This window comes from Aptenodytes patagonicus, chromosome 3 (assembly GCF_965638725.1).
Source record: "Aptenodytes patagonicus chromosome 3, bAptPat1.pri.cur, whole genome shotgun sequence".
Lineage (NCBI taxonomy): Eukaryota > Metazoa > Chordata > Aves > Sphenisciformes > Spheniscidae > Aptenodytes > Aptenodytes patagonicus.
Genome location: NC_134951.1, coordinates 24474023 through 24492137, shown reverse-complemented (window position 1 = coordinate 24492137; position 18115 = coordinate 24474023). Strand labels below are relative to the sequence as shown.

The window sequence follows — 18115 nt, the reverse complement described above, 5'->3', positions numbered from 1 at the left end:
CAGAAGCCTGCTGAATGGCCTGAGTGCAGCTCATAGCTACCCTGCCTACATCACTTTCAGAATTCCAGTTTGTTGCTTCTGCATTGCACTCTTGTCATGCTGGCATACAAATTAATTTGGACCTGGCACCTAGCTCAGATATTTCTAACACAGAGCTGCATATGGAAAATTGGGTCAGTAACACTTCCTTAAGGTACAAGATTGGCTTGAGAATACAGTTTAGGATACAAAATATCACGGTGACCTGTTTCATGTAAGTACGCAATACTATCTTTTTTTTTTTTTTTAAAATGTTTTTGCCCTATTATCCATATTTGCTGGTGTCTCAGCTGACTAGAAGTTGTTTGAGCATATACAGCCTTCAGCTGTACTCTTTCTTACCATCTGTGTGTGTTACAAGCACCGATACCTCAAAAGAACAGCAAAAGAATGGAGTACTCCATAGCCTCTCACTATACATTCAGCCAGAGAAAGACAAAATCAGGTATTGCAGACCATGTTTCTGTAGTGCACAACGAAGGACTGATGGCTTCTAAATAACCCACATCAGCTGTGCTGGTTTCGGCTGGGACAGAGTTAATTTCCTTCCTAGTAGCTGGTACAGTGCTGTCTTCTGGATTTAGGGTGAGAACAAGGTTGATAGCACACTGATGTTTTAGTTGTTGCTAGGTAGCGTTTACACTAGCCAAGGACTTTTCAGCTTCCCATGCTTTACCGACTGAGAAGGCTGGAGGTGCACAAGAAGCTGGGAGGGGGCACAGCCAGGACAGCTGACCCAAACTGGCCACAGGGACATTCCATACCATGTGACGTCATGCTCAGTACATAAACTGGGGAAAGCTGGCCGGGGGGGCCGCTGCTCGGGGACTGACTGGGCATCGGTTGGCGGGTGGTGAGCAATTGTACTGTGCATCACTTGCTTTGTGTATTATTATTATTATTATTATTATTATTATTACATTATTATTATTTTATTTCAATTATTAAACTGTTTTTATCTCAACCCACGACTTTTTCTCACTTTTACTCTTCCGATTCTCTCCCCCATCCCACCGGGTGGGGGGGAGTGAGCGAGCGGCTGCGTGGTGCTCAGTTGCCAACTGAGGTTAAACCATGACAGTCCTTTTTGGCGCCCAACATGGGGCACAAAGGGTTTGAGATAATAACAGGTTAACCGGAGTGTATTAAGGAACTTATATCTGTTAATAGTTGTGGGTCACAATGTTGGTTTCTCTGTTCTCAATATTGATTTGTATAATCTGCATCGTGCTCTTTTTTTTGCTGTACATGTTAGAGATTGGTGGTGTTTTTTGCAGTTTGCTGTGGTCTGCAGTGAATAGTGATGTTTCGCTTGTGAGGTTTGTTTTTAGAACATTGACCTTGGCCTTAGTGTGGTATGTAAGTTTCGCAATGAAGCCATTACTGTACCACGGAGACCATTTCGTGGAGACAACTAGCAATTACAGTGACTTTTCTGAGAGTTTTTTATGGAGGAAATACAGAATGGCAGTGTCACTACCTCCTTCTATGATGTTTCCTCCTTCATTACAGTAACTTTTCAGTATTTTGAACATCCTTGGATAGTTAAGATACTTCTATTAATACTTCTTTGGAATATTGTTTCGGTTTTGTCTAAAGTTAGTAAGCAATTTAAGAATACCATCGAGAGATCTGCCCCAAGGCTGAATAGTTATGAGTGGCAGGGTGTGTGGGACAAGATGGGCAAGTACCTAGGCCAATGGGCACCCCCGGTGTTTTGGAACTTCACCCCTGAGCAAGTGCGGAATCCTGAAAAGTTAGTAGAATATTTGGACAAAGTATGCTGTCACCCTGGCAACTCCAGAGAGATGCAGATCATTGCAACGTGCTGGGGCCTGGCCCATGCCTACCGAGCCCTGTTCAACACCATTCAGTACCCTTAAAGGGAAGAGAAGGTCTCTGGATCTGACAGTAAAATGACAGGCCCTGCGGCCACTCAGACCCCAGCGACATGCACTGCGGTCACTCAGACCCCGGCGACATGCACTGCGGCCACTCCAACCCCGGCAACAGGCCCTGCGGCCACTCAGACTCCAGTGACATACACTGTGACCACTCCAACCCCGGCAACAGGCCCTGTGGCTGAACCAAAGAACCAGCCCGTGCCGGTATCAGTCGCCCCTGTACACAAGAAGAAATTTTGGAAGTGGAAGTCGGCTCATTTAGTAAGGGAGGAAGAAGCTTCTTCTAAAAGGGAGCCGGAGGAAGAGGTGTACGAGGCAGACTACCCTGGAGAAGCGCCATCACGAGAACAGCAGGAGGAGGACTGGCAACTGCTCAGGGAGGAAGAAGAGGAAGAACTCATAAACGAGGCAGTGACCACCCGATCTCTATCCCTGAGTGAGCTGCGAGATATACGAAAAGATTTCAGCCGTCGTCCAGGTAAGCACATTGTCACCTGGCTGCTCCGATGCTGGGATAATGGGGACAGTAGCCTAGAATTAGAGGGTTGGGAAGCCAAGCAGCTGGGATCCCTTTCTAGGGAAGGGGGCATTGATAAAGCGATTGGAAAGGGGACATGAGTCCTCAGCCTTTGGAGGCGACTCTTGTCAAGTGTGAAGGAAGGTATCCCTTCAAGGAAGATGTCATACGTCGCCCAAGCAAGTGGACCACCATGGAGAAGGGTATCCAGTTTCTGAGAGAATTAGCTGTGCTTGAGGTGATTTATGGTGACCTGAGCAATGAACAGCTATCCAAAGATCCAGACGAAGTCAAGTGCACACGACCCATGGGGCTGAAGTTTGTACGGAACACACGAGCATCATATGCCAACTCATTGGCAGTAATGACCTGGAAGGATGGAGAGGGACAAACAGTGGATGAATTGGCTGGCCAACTCTGGCAATATGGAGAAAGTCTGTCTTCCTCCCTCATCTCGGCTGTGGAGAAACTGTCCCAGGAGGTCCAGCAACTCAAGAGAGGATAGGTCCTACTCCCCACCTGTACAGACCAATATCTCGGCTATTAGGAGTTAGTGTTCTTTTGCTCAAGAGAGAGAATATAAAGGGTACACACCACGGGGCACCCTATGGTTTTACCTGCATGACCATGGAGAGGACATGAGGAAGTGGGATGGAAAATCCACCTCAACCCTAGGGGCATGGGTACGTGAGTTGCAAGGGAAAACAATCACAGAAAGAGGTTCTTCCAGGAAAATTGCTGCTCCAGATTCCAGAGGGCAGTTCCCCAGACAGAGTAGAAGGGCTGATCTTGCTTCTGATCTCAATGAAGAAACTTCTGACTCGTATGTACAAGAAATGAGAAATGAGTACTGTGATGAGGATTAGAGGGGCCCTGCCTCCAGCCAGGGGGAGGAAAGGGACAACCAGGTTTACTGGACTGTGTGGATTCGGTGGCCTGGCACATCAGACCCACAGAAGTATAAGGCTCTAGTAGACACCGGTGCACAGTGTACCCTAATGCCATCAAGCTATAAAGGGGCAGAACCCATCTGTATTTCTGGGGTGACGGGGGGATCCCAACAGCTGACTGTACTGGAGGCCGAAGTGAGTCTAACTGGGAATGGGTGGCAGAATCACCCCATTGTGACTGGCCCAGATGCTCCGTGCATCCTTGGCATAGACTACCTCAGGAGAGGGTATTTCAAGGACCCAAAAGGGTACCGGTCGGCTTTTGGTATAGCAGCCTTGGAGGCAGAAGAAATTAAACAGCTGTCCACCTTGCCTGGTCTCTCGGAGGACCCCTCTGTTGTGGGGTTGCTGAAGGTCGAAGACCAACAAGTGCCAATCGCTACCACCACGGTGCACCGGCGGCAATATCGCACCAACCGAGACTCCCTGATTCCCATCCCTGAGCTGATTCGTCGACTGGAGAGCCAAAGAGTGATCAGCAAGACTCGCTCACCCTTTAACAGTCCCATATGGCCAGTGCGGAAGTCTAATGGAGAGTGGAGACTAACAGTAGACTATCATGGCCTAAATGAAGTCACGCCACCGTTGAGTGCTGCTGTGCCAGACATGCTAGAACTTCAATACGAACTGGAGTCAAAGGCAGCCAAGTGATATGCCACAATTGATATCACTAATGCGTTTTTCTCAATCCCTTTGGCAACAGGGTGCAGGCCACAATTTTCTTTCACTTGGAGGGGCGTTCAGTACACCTGGAACCGACTGCCCCAGGGGTGGAAACACAGCCCCACCATTTGCCATGGACTGATCCAGACTGCACTGGAACAGGGTGAGGCTCCAGAATACCTGCAATACATTGATGACATCATCGTGTGGGGCAACACAGCAGGAGAATTTTTTGCGAAATGGAAGAAAATAGTCCAAATCCTGCTGAAGGCCGGTTTTGCCATAAAACAAAGTAAGGTCAAGGATCCTTGACAAGGTCATCTCCTGTCTGCACAGGAGATCCAGTTTTTAGGAATAAAATGGCAAGATGGACGTCGTCAGATCCCAATGGATGTGATCAACAAAATAACAGCCATGTCTCCACCAACTAGCAAAAAGGAAACACAAGCTTTCTTAGGCGTTGTGGGTTTTTGGAGAATGCATATTCCAAATTACAGTCTGATTGTAAACCCTCTCTATCAAGTGACCCAAAAGAACAACAATTTCAAATGGGGCCCTGAGCAACGACCAGCTTTTGAACAAATTAAAGAGGAGATGGTTCATGCAGCAGCCCTGGGGCCAGTCCGGGCAGGACAAGATGTAAAAAATGTGCTCTACACCGCAGCCAGGGAGAATGGCCCTACCTGGAGCCTCTGGCAGAAAGTACCAGGGGAGACTCGAGGTCGACCCCTAGGGTTTTGGAGTCGGGGATACAGAGGATCTGAGGCCCGCTATACTCCAGCTGAAAAAGAGATATTGGCAGCCTATAAAGGGGTTCGAGCTGCTTCGGAAGTGATCGGCACTGAAGCACAGCTCCTCCTGGCACCCTGACTACCGGTGCTGGGCTGGATGTTCAAAGGGAGGATCCCCTGTACACATCATGCAACTGATGCTACATGGAGTAAGTGGGTTGCACTGATCACACAACGGGCTCGAATAGGAAACCCCAGTCGCCCAGGAATTCTGGAAGTGATTATGGACTGGCCAGAGGGCAAAGATTTTGGAATATCGCCAGAGGAGGAGGTGACGCGTGCTGAGGAGGCCCCAATGTATAATGAACTACCAGAAAATGAGAAGCAATATGCCCTGTTCACTGCTGGGTCCTGTCGTCTTGTGGGAAAGCATCGGAGGTGGAAAGCTGCTGTATGGAGTCCTATGCGACAAGTTGTAGGAACTGCTGAAGGAGAAGGTGAATTGAGCCAATTTGCAGAAGTAAAGGCCATCCAGCTAGCTTTAGACATTGCTGACCGAGAAAAGTGGCCAGTGCTCTATCTCTATACTGACTCATGGATGGTGGCAAATGCCCTGTGGGGGTGGTTGCAGCAATGGAAGCGGAGCAATTGGCTGCGCAGAGGCAAACCCATCTGGGCTGCCGCATTGTGGCAAGATATTGCTGCCCAGGTGGAGAACCTGGTTGTAAAAGTCCGTCACGTAGATGCTCACGTACCCAAGAGTCGGGCCACTGAAGAACATCAAAACAACCAGCAGGTGGATCAGGCTGCTAAGATTGAAGTGGCTCAGGTGGGTCTGGACTGGCAACATAAGGGTGAATTATTTCTAGCTCGGTGGGCCCATGACACCTCGGGTCACCAAGGAAGAGATGCAACATACAGATGGGCCCATGATCGAGGGGTGGACTTGACCATGGACACTATTGCGCAGGTTATCCATGAATGTGAAACGTGCTGCGATCAAGCAAGCCAAGCGGTTAAAGCCCCTCTGGTACGGAGGACGATGGCTGAAATATAAATATGGGGAGGCCTGGCAGGTCGATTATGTCACACTCCCTCAAACCCGCCAAGGCAAGCGCCACGTGCTTACAATGGTGGAGGCAACCACTGGATGGCTGGACACATATCCCGTGCCCCATGCCACTGCCCGGAACACTATCCTGAACCTTGAAAAGCAAGTCCTATGGCGACATGGCACCCCAGAAAGAATTGAGTCAGACAATGGGACTCATTTCCGAAACAACCTGATAGACACCTGGGCCAAAGAGCACGGCATTGAGTGGGTGTATCACATCCCCTATCATGCACCAGCCCCTGGGAAAATTGAACGATACAATGGACTGTTAAAGACTACACTGAGAGCAATGGGTGGCGGGACATTCAAACATTGGGATACACATTTAGCAAAGGCCACCTGCTTAGTCAACACGAGGGGATCTGCCAATCGAGCAGGCCCTGCCCAGTCAGAACTTTTACGTACTGTAGATGGGAATGAAGTCCCTGTAGTGCACATAAAAAATATGCTGGGGAAGACAGTTTGGGTTATTCCTGCCTCGGGCAGAGGCAAACACATCCGTGGGATTGCTTTTGCTCAAGGACCTGGGTGCACTTGGTGGATAATGCGGAAGGATGGGGAAGTCCAATGTGTACCTCAAGGGGATTTGATTTTGGGTGAGAATAGCCAATGATCTGAATTATGTGATGTTAAGTGCTACATAATATTATATGCCATACTAATGATATTACAATAAGAATCACCTAGATTAATGAAGAATGAACTTTGATGAAACCAAGCAAAGCACAGTGATGATGGTACCAGAACTGACTTCAGCATGAAACAATCCAACACCACATACCATCTCCATCTTTCCTGCCCTGGAAGATTATTACGACAGATGGAGCCCGAAGTCATGGACTAAATGAACTCACCGAACATTTTAGAGGGATGGCCCATAGACTAAGGGAATATCATCTCTGTGTGTGTATATATATATATTAAAAGAAACTCAGGAAAAGAGGTGGTGATTAATGAAAATGTACTGGAAAATATGAGACTTGAGCATGACGTAGATGGTATAGAATAAGGGGTGGATATTGTCCTGGTTTCGGCAGGGATAGAGTTAATTTCCTTTCTAGTAGCTGGTACAGTGTTTTGGATTTAGGATGAGAACAAAGTTGATAACGCACCCATGTTTTAGTTGTTGCTAGGTAATGCTTACGCTAGCCAAGGACTTTTTAGTTTCCCATGCTCTACCGACTGAGAAGGCTGGAGGTGCACAAGAAGCTGGGAGGGGGCACAGCCAAACTGGCCAAAGGGACATTCCATACCATGTGACGTCATGCTCAGTACATAAACTGGGGAAATCTGGCCGGGGGGGCCGCTGCTCGGGGACTGGCTGGGCATCGGTCGGCGGGTGGTGAGCAATTGCACTGTGCATCACTTGCTTTGTGTTGTATTATTATTATTATTATTATTATTATTATTATTATTATTACATTATTATTATCATTTTATTTCAATTATTAAACTGTTTTTATCTCAACCCATGAGTTTTTCTCACTTGTGCTCTTCCGATTCTCTCCCCCATCCCACCGGGGTCGGGGGGTGGGGAAGTGAGTGAGTGGCTGTGTGGTGCTCAGTTGCCGACTGAGGTTAAACCACAACACAGCTCATGTTCCTCATATCCTCAGGCAGACATTCCTGTAAGTTTGAACCAACTTAGACTTTTCTTAAGAGTACCTGTGTCAGACAAGCTGTTTTTTGTGGTTCGGCTTACGACAGACACACTGTTTTGCCTGTTTCAATGTTCCATTTAACAAATACATGCATTTTGTATATTTCTTGGTCTTGGTTGCACTTTTTATTTGTACTATGGTTTTTTCCCAATTATCTCACAGCAAGCAAAATTAGTGAATATACTCATGTGGATACTCTCAAACAATTGTTCCTGGTTTTGACAATTTGTGAGGTTAAGAATATACAATTGATAACAATGGGTAGTATAGCACAGATGCTGCATAGAAAATAAGTCCCGAGGATGTTAAGAATGTTGCATAAGCTGAGCTGTCAAATAAACATCTTGTTTATAAACTCAATTGTTAAATAAACTCACTCTGCTAAAATACAGCCTACTAGAGATCTCGTTAAGTGACAGATAAAAAGTCATACACAATTTAAAAAAATGACTGGCATATGAATTTAAATTAAATTTCATTTGGAGCAGTAATGGACAGCTCTAATTAAATAAAAGCACAAATTAGGCAGTTTCCATGGAGACTCTGCTCACATGATCTGCCTATATTGTATAACTCATATGCCTGTCCTCTAATTTGGCTGCACAGGAGTAACGAATCAAATGAAAGTTAGAAAAAAAATATTCTGAAGGATCCATTACATTCATGTAAGTAACTAGGAGATCTTACTGTTAACTTCATAATAAAGAAGCTTTACATTAAACAGTAGTTCTCTATTTTTGAAAAAGAAGCTATTAATTTATTCCAAAGTTATATCATGCACATACATTCAGAAACACTTATAGAACGATCCAAAGAAAATAAAATGCATGACATTATTTCTCCCTTGCAAGAAGTCAGCATTATTCTCACAAGCTCTGCCCAAAACCAGACTAAAATTTTAGGGGCAGGCTAAACTGGACTACATGTTTATGGATTTGGCGTGTTCAAGAAAAAAAGAAGAAAATAAATTTCCTTTTCAAAATGAAAGGGAAAGATCATAAGATCCATGAGTCAGATTCTGACTTTGCCATAAGAATTCCTGTGCAAATTTTAATCTCTTTCTGCCTCAATTATCCAGTAGAATTAAGATTAGTATTCATTTCTTTACTGTAGCTATCCTATATGAATACATTTGTTAGTGTCAGTGAGCCTGTTGTCTAGAAGAGCCTATAGAGAGCACAAAAAAGTTAGAATTTCCATCCTGCAAAAAAGCTGTATTCTGTTTTGAATAGGGTCAATTGCAAATGTTTCAAAGGAACTTAGAATTCCTTTGTGATTCCCTTAGGTTCATAAATCTGCATGAGGGATATGAGTAGCTCTTAGTGATTAGTTTACTTCCTAAGCATGAGGACTTCTTATTTCTTTGTATTTTATGACTATACCTATTCACATTACTAATTCATTGTTTAGACTGTCTTTTCAAAAGGCTACGTCAGTACCTTCAGCCCTTGAAGAGATTCAATTTTTGTATTCTGCACTTATGAAGCATAAATTAATCTAAAGTCTCAGTGGCTTTTGCAGCATTACAAAGACAATCTTTGTGTGAGGTTGATCTGTACCGCAAAGTCATATTATTCCTTCAGCAACAGACATACATGCTCTTTGTTTATTCAGTTTACATTTTTCCTAGAAATTACTGGTTTTATTATTGACCATAGAAATGAAAAGCATATCCTTCATTCATGAGCACAGAAGCAACCTTCATATCTCACGGTAATGAAGTCAGGCAAGATTATCACAGAATTCTCGCGCATGCTGAAATTCAAGTGTCATAAAATGTGTGCATTTATTTTATGTAATTCACCTCCTCTATCTCATAGATGCATAGTATTTCAGTTTGCCCTTTGCTCAAGGTGGGCCTACTGGTAGAACTTTCTACACCAGTGGACATAGAGGAAAATGGTAGTCTTAGCATGGAATGTTTCAATGGGCAATGAATTGCAAACAAAGATGAGATTATGAAAATAGGACGATTTACAATTTAAGGTTTAAACAATGTATGGAACATACAGTCCATGGACAAGGGACACAATTACTAGTTAAAATCCCTTGTCAATATACAAAATACTGCATCACAGACTGGTCTAAATAGAAAGCAAAAACTGAAACCGAAACCAAAACTGAAACTAAAAAACAGTGGGAGAAGTCTTCACTTTCAAAAGGGCTCAAAATAGTGACAAAAAATGATAGGCTTTAAAAGCGCAGAGATGTCTGCTTCTGTGAAAGCTGAATGTATAGTAAAATGATGCTGTGATCTGCATAAATAGGAGACCACAAACTGTCATTTACATCTAGTATCTCATTTTCTTTTCTAAAAATGTGATGGATCTGTCATGCAATCCAGTGCAACACTGCACAGACAACACTAGGAACCTTTCACAGCTGAAGTTCTCCAGACTCAAGCTTGGAAAAGTCAGGAGACATTGCTGAGCTGGAACCAGCTTGACAGATCCAGACGGCTCATTCAACCCTGAGGCTACTGCATGTACAGTGGGAAATGAAATGGGCCAGCGCCCGAGATCAAGCTGGCATGGCACAGCTGTTGTCCTCAGAACAGGCTGGATGTCTGTCAGGAGTGCGCCCTGGCTTGTGCTGTTCCTTACCCTGCTAAGGAGACTTAACCTAGGGAAGCGCTGGTTGGCATGGGCCAAATCTGGGCAAGGGCGTGCGCTGTGGCAGGGATGATTGCTGCCATTGCTCAGGCGTGTGGTGTGTTCCTGATGAGTTACAAGTACAGAGGGAGCCTTAGCTTCTTCTACTCAAGTTTTCTGTGTCCAGAGAATAAGTTACAGTCCAATGTAAATCCAAACTAGAACTGCTGAAGGCCACAGAATTACATCCGTGTAAAGCTTGGGTGAAGGAGATGCAGCTAATCTCTTGGGGGTCAATTTTGAATTGTGCCTGAGCTGCACTTGGTACTGGATTGCGAGTCAGTAGTATGTTACTTTGTGTTCTGAGTCAGGGAAGTGAAGTTTCTGTATGAGCTAATGGACACACACTCTCTTCTATCCTGTTCCTGCCTGCCTGTGGTGTAAGTGAGCATTTTGACAGTCACTGCACAGAAACCATCTGATAACGCTGCTTTTCCTCAGTTCGATAATCACTTTACCCATCCTTCAAATTTTATCATCTCAGTTTTAATCTCTCAATCTACTCTCTGAGCCTGACCTATCAGTTTAAATTCTCTTTCTTCACCCGCAGTGTCTTGCACCAAGATATGCTTCTATGTTGGCCCTCATTTTTTATGCATTCATTCTGCCCTTAATAACCAGGCATGCTGTTTCCGTCTTCTCATCGTACCTCTTCCATAACCTATCCATCCACAAAATAGGCCCCAGTCTCTGTGGACTTGTTGCTCACATACTTTAAAAGGCTCAAATCAGCAAGACTTATAATCAATTAACTGCCTTCTCCATCACAATAAGAGAGTAAGGCTGAACTACAACTGATATTGAACTTCTCAGTTCATTGGATTTTAATTTATTTATTATCGGCCTGCTCTGGACCTCCCACCGATTTTTTTCTATGCGTGCTTTTCTTTCAGCCTGTAAGCTCCCTATGGTAGCTGTTGTTCTTTTAGTTCTGTCTTATATAGCACCTGGCATATTAACTCTGACAACAGATGGAAAGAAAACACAGGCCCTAAAATGTCTGGATTAAACAGCAGGTGCAACTTCATTTGATCACATAATTACAGAGCATGAAATGTGTCCAGAGTATGAAAACAAGACTCTCACCACATCACTCCATGATCTGAGAAAACCAAACCGCCTCTTCCAGACTAGCGATACTTAGAGATCTAGAAGAGATATCTCCTGTACCTCAAAGTCCACTAGCCTGCTGTCCAGTTAAAGCATTTCTTGCAGGTGACCTTTGACCCTAGCCAAAGATATCCCCAGTCTGCTACAGGGTATATATCACTGAGAACTGTCATTAGGCAGATCCTGACCTAAGGGAAATGACCAAATGCACGCACACCTGGGTGCCATTATGGCCCCCTCACCCCTCCTGGGAGACAGCAAATTGGCTTGGTTTAGACCTTCCCCAAGTGGCCAAAATCACTTGTGGCAAACCTATTCCTTTTCTTACCCAATCTCCAAGAACTTACATCCAATCAATATTACAGTATCTATCTAGTAAATTAGGCATGGGGAAGGCCCATTCTCTGGCCATGAGGCCAACTGATGTGGTCTAGCCGTATCTTCCAGAACAGGCTGACCCCATCCAAACTGTTACTGGGAATAGTCCCTTGCCCATGCTAACTCCCTAGTCAAGCCTGGGAATTTTTTGGGACAGTGAAAATTAGTTGGCCAAGACTAAAACTAAGACAGGGACCTCTCTAACCAACATTATAAATAATCAAATTCCTATTTGTTGGGCCTTTGTCCTGGAACTGTGTAATTTACTACTACAGATGTAGACCAGGTGGCAGTATTGTCAAATACAATATTCTTGTGCATTGTTTCGATAGCATGCTGGTAAGCAACAAATACACAGAAGCAGGGTTGGGTAAATTCTGATTGAAGTAAAAATTAAATACGATAGTAGGATATTTAAGGTTACTGAGGTTTCCTTTGCAAGAGGCCTGTGTGAGAAGTATTAACAGTAAGAGGAAGTCATTGTTTAATTAAGTTGCTTTTGTCTTTCTCATCACACCCTCTCTTTTTTTGTTCTTATTTTTTCTCACACACACACATAAAAGTGTTCCTGATGGATTCGGCAAAGATTTGTTCATCCCAGTATGCTGGCTCCAGCACTGACCCGAAGTGGATGCTGCTGGAAACAGGACAAATACGTAGATTGCCTAGAATACCTTTCCAGCTTCCCACAATCAGCACTTAAGGGACTTCCTGAGATGGAAGTTTAATCTAGAACATAATTTTTAATAGCCACCAATGGATCTATCCTCTATGCATTCATCTCCTCTTCTCTGAGCCCATTTATACTGATAGACTTTACCGCATCCTGTGCCAATGCACCTCACAATTTAATTATACTTTATTTGAAAAAGAATTTCCTTTTTGTTTGTTTATCAGGATGCCTGATAATTTAATTAGGTGCCCCTAGTTCTTTGGTTGTGAAAAATAATGGATCATCGATCCCTATTCACTCTGTCTGTATCATTTATAATTGTGTAGACATCTACCATATCCCTGCCTCAGTCCTTTCTTTTCCAAACTGAGGAATCAATCTGTTTAGTATTTCATTATGGCAAAGCCATTCTAAATCTTTCATCATCCTTCTCACTCTTCTCTGTACATTTCTGTTACTCTGCTACGCCATTTTCAGACACAGCAGCCAGAAATTCAAACGGCTTTATGGTATGGGTTTTTCCAGCGGCATGATGCGGTTCTCTGCTTTTTTTTCTATTTTTTTTTTAATATTTTCATCTGCCCATTTCATAACTCAGAGAATTCATTATTCATACTAAGTTGTGCCCAAGAGAGACAATTTGTTTGGCTTTCCAAACACAAACACATTTCTCTTCTATATTACTCTAATAAATATTGAAGAACTCCAGCATTTTACTTAGCTCAGGTTACTACCAAGACTGCTAAAACCAAACAATCACCCTCCCCACCCACAGAAGGTGTGGAATTCCTCGTCTCTTGCTTTCATCCAGTCTGTCCACTTTTATATAGCATAGTTTCAGATAGCAGGACTGTGAAACCAGGCTTCAGCTATCAGAGAGAGTAGCCAGGCACACAGCCTATTAAATCAAGGAGAGGAAGCTGGCTGCGTCCCTCAGGTCCTATCTTGGAAAAAGCATAAAATGAAATATATTGCAGGGGATCACAGAAGCTGTCAGGGGTCATCTTGGTCTTGGCAGCACCAACTCCTGCCTCCCAGCTTTTGGCAGCTGAAAATCATCCACAAAACACGTGTTGCCTTAGCATATTGTGGTGATCACCCTGAAAGGCTTTGGTTCCCCACAGCAGCCTTTTCTGAGCCAGCCAGGGTCATTTTGCTCCTTGGAAGCCTTTCTGAGCTGCCTTATCCCTTTTACCCCAGAAATCTGCAAGTTCCTCTTCCCTGCTCCTCTTCAAGCAATAAATGCAAAAAGGTGTTGCATAATGCTGTGGAGTGTTAAAGCAGATTCACTTTTCAGTCTGTCCTGGTTTCTAGAATTTAAATGACTAATTCAGTTAAATAACTCTATCTCTCCTTATCAAAATTAACAAATGACTGCAAGCAAAACGAGCGAGCCAGCGATAACACATTGTGTTCTGACACGGTTCCATGTGATTGTGCGCTTCAAACAGCCTAGGAAATTCCTAAAAAATGTTTATTCCTCAATTTTTCACAGCTGAATGACTGTCAAGCTCTGAATGAGCCATTTACCTTTTACTGCTTTTCAGGATCTGTGAGAGGAATCCCAAATCATCTATATTAAAATGTGGGAATATTAAAGAATATATTAGCTAATTATTGTGAATAATGACCCTTATCCTGTGAGCCCAAGACTTCTGGATACCCCAGAAAAACCTTTAACTCTTCTCTCCTACAGCTCTTCAGAATCCATACTTTTTCCTCCCCCCCAGGTAAAATGCAACAACTGCTTTTTGTATGCATTCATCTTCCACCTGCTGGGACAGCTCTTGGAAGGACTTGTGGCTGCTTCCACAGTGGACACCTGAGGAGGTCCAAGAAGTCTGTCTTGGGCCTTGGCAGAGAGTAAACAGAAAATGCAGGTCAGGAACACAGTTAGAATGATTTTGCACAGCTGCAAAGGCTGAACTGTGATGTCAGAGAAGTAAAATGCTTACTGAGTCTATTAAAATACCTGAAGAAATTATATGAAAACATATTTAAAAGAGACCAAAGTGAGGAAGAATGCCAGGACAAAGTGTAGGACAAAGTCCAGTAGTGAGAGAGGAGTATACAAGTCAGAAAACTTTGCTTACACCTCTTCTAGAAATACACAAAAAATGTCCCTGGATTTCCCTGGTTTTTGAAGAGAAAACACAGGATCTTTGTCTTACTGGATGGGTGTAGATATTTAATGATCTTCTTTCTATGTTCTGCATATGCATGGAAAATGGAACAGACATTTGGAAAAAATAAACTGTAAATGCAATTAGTCTTTTCAACATATTTCAAATGCACTTTGAGGAAAAGCATTTCTTTAAGACTCTCCTTAAAAATGACTGAGATCTCTAATGTTAAACTATGTTTGACAGAACATGAGTTTTGTAACCTTTCCATTTTCAGGTTAAAACTAGATATGTTCACTACATTTACTTTACTGTTTGGTAAAAACCATAACCAGATCTACAACAATTATTACTAGCAGGTCATGGCATTCTGTTTTTACAGCTTTGTTTCACTGTAGGGCAAAAGATCTGAGCACTGTTCCCATCTTTCAAATGTTCAATAGGTAAGATCTTTTAACATTGGAGGACAACTGCATTTGTTACACTGATCTGGGACATATGATGAGTCATAGTGGTCACTGGTTTACCAAGGTAGGAGAAATTTAGCATGAAAAACCTTTGACCCTGCTGGGATGTGAGGGCAAAGTCAGCAGTTCCACTGAAAACTGAAATTAGCTATTAGTAGGTGCAGCAGTGAAAACCCTCAATAAGGCCTTTTCACATTCAATGATAAAGCTCTATATTACCAGAGATGGGATGCGTATCGGTTTTTTTGTATGTGAAAAGTTGAAAGGAGTGCAGAGGGAGAACTCAAATATATCCATTCCTACACAAGCCAATTTTGGTGAGGATTTCTGTGAACACTTAAATGCTGGGGTGGTATGATTGACAGGTGATTTTTTTTTTTATTTAGTAAATATGATTACATAAAATATAATACATAGCTTCCTTTTGGCAATCTAAGCAGATATGAAATGCCAGTATTTTTAAATGAGCCATTTTTCCCTCTCAAAAATAGCAATAACCAAAACAAGGTTTCTTCCTAGAAAGAATCATGGCTCGAGCAGCTGTAGCAGGCAAAGACTGATGGATCAGGATGCCTCATTTCTTTGTCCTATGTTTTCATCATCCTGTGGATACTACTGAAGTTATGCTCAGCGGCTCAGATCCATCCCTCAGACTTAATGTATTTTCCAGTGATTGGTCATTAGTTCCTACACCCCCCTTCACCCCCCCCCCCCAATGCACTTGTAATGCAAGTCTTGCCCCATATCCGTCTTTTTTCTATCTCCTTCAGAGATCTGCTTTATTTTTTCTTCTTTTTCCTTTTAACCCTCCCCCAACATTCTTTCGTTTCTTTTCTTTCTCCTCTTCTTCCAGCCTCAGCCATAATACTATTGAGGTGCAAGTAATATGTCACAGGTTAAAGCTCACCTGAAGATTTTGTGCCTGCATGTGTAGTCCCAACTATATGCTCTGCTGAATTATTTATATCACAAGGTCTTTAATGAAGGACTGCAAGTAATTAGAAGCAGCAAAGAAACTGTTTTCCCCTCCCATAGCAATTTTCAACTACAAATTAAAAAATCCCAACTTAGAATTAACTTAAAACTAATAAAATTGTTAAGCGAGAGTCTAAAATGAAAGAAACGTCTGTATTTTCAAAATAATTCCATACAGTTTTGACCTTTTTCACAGGTTAAAAGCGATCTGAAGCAACACATGTTCAAGCTGGAAAAATGAAACTTCTAAAAATGTCAAAACGGGGTGCTTCAACAATTGAAAATCTCTTTTTTTTTTCGCCGCATTTTTGCTTAAAGAAGGAATTTGTTTGGAACTGACCCATAAGCAGTTTCACCTTCAGGAAGGTTGTGTTTTACAAACAAAAGGCTTCTGCCAGCTACCTCACCACAGAGAGCTTTCTCACTAATGTATTTGTTTAGCACTCTGCACAGTGGGTGCAACCCTCCTCGGGTCCTCTCTGGTTGCTCTAGAAACCGTTTAATATATTGCACATATTTCTGTGATTGCTTAGGATACACAGACTCACTGACATGTTACATTTTAATACCAATTACAGCAGGGCTGAGGTGGACCTTTCTGTTTGTTGGTTGTGACATTCGACTGCAACCTGTGCAGCTACTGGATTATTTGGACTTTCCCTATGACACAAACAGAAATGAAGGTGAAGGAGAATCAGTTCTGTGTGTGGCCAGTGAAACTGGAAAGCAAAATGATAAATTGTGTATTGCGGGCTGGGCAGAATCAATATTTTGGATGTTGCAAAAAGGTGTGCAGATGCTCAGCCAGTTCCTAATCCTAAAGTTCACTGGATTGATCTCACCAAAAGAGATGCATTTTTCATTTCATTTCCCAAGCATAGGCTTTTCACTGAAGCACCTTGGAGCCTGGGCACCCTTGTCTTCTACTGTTAATGGAGAGGAGTGGGCAGCTCTGGACTGATCACTGTCCAGCCCATCTCTCCAGGGACTAAGGGGAGTGCTGGGTGGCTGGGCTCTTCACCTCCATTCCTCAGTTGACGGCTTAAAGCAAAATGATGTCAAGCCAGATTGTCGTGATTAGTTAAAAAGGAATTGAGAAACTGAACACAAATATTTGCTCTCTCGGCAAAGATGCTATTTGTTCAGGTCACCTCCCTATCTGCATTTATGTTTGTAGCTGCTGCACTGAGAGGGGGATGACCTAAATTTCTTCCACATTTAATGGATAATCCTACTTGAGCTACACAAGTAAAATAGTTTCCAGACCTTGCGCACTAGAAGAATTTCTCATGGAGGTCTGTATGTGGGCAAATCCCTGTACTGATACAGAGCCAAAGTCACTGACATTATGCACATGGGCTCCTTCTACTCCTGTATCTGCAATACACTAAAGGTACTTTGGACAGATGTCAGCTCGGCCTTTTCCTGCCCTGGCAACAATGCGTGGTCAGGAATACATCCAGCTTGTTTGGAGGAACTCACACAGCTGACAAATTCAGCAAAAAACCTGTTTAATAATAACGGCTTTAGATACCTGATCAAATTTTGATGGTTTAATACGCTTAAGCATATCAGCTCTGCTGGTGTAACTATCTATTTGTCTGTAAGTTAAATTAGTTAAGACATAGCCTGCGGGGAAAAGTACCTGGAATTAGCTTGCATTTGCTAATAGTATAATGGTGTAAACAAGTTCAGTTACCAAGGCTCAGCAGACACATGATCACTTGCTAAGCTACAGCAACCCAATGGTGTGGCAGGGCCCTCATTTTGATCTGGTCATCGTGGACACAAAATATACAGGGAACTAACACATCATTGAATTTACAGTTACATTTTGGGCAGTATCATTACTTTGAAGGCAGTATCTTTCAATTGCAATCTGTTTTTTGCACAATCTTACTTTAATAACTGTTTAGGACATCCATAAACATTTGCTGTTTGCTGGGATGTTACATATAGTCGTGCCACGGCTGCATTTAAAGGACTCCTTTTCAGGGGAAGGAGGTGAAAGGCTTGTATAAGAGTCTTCAAGCTCACATTACAAATGGAAAAAAAAAAAGATTACTGTTGGGCCCATTTTGCTTCTCCATACCTTTGTTTATTCAAAGCCATAAATAGGGCCACCAGAAAGGTCAGGGAGCTGCAAATGGAATATTGAG

General features: G+C 43.0%; 1 protein-coding gene across 12 annotated transcripts in view; it reads right to left on the bottom strand.

Moving 5' to 3' along the window:
• The window catches only part of DLGAP2 (DLG associated protein 2), a 494722-nt gene that overhangs the window by 108436 nt on the left and 368171 nt on the right, over positions 1 to 18115 (bottom strand). The gene's annotated exons all lie outside the window — the stretch shown is intronic.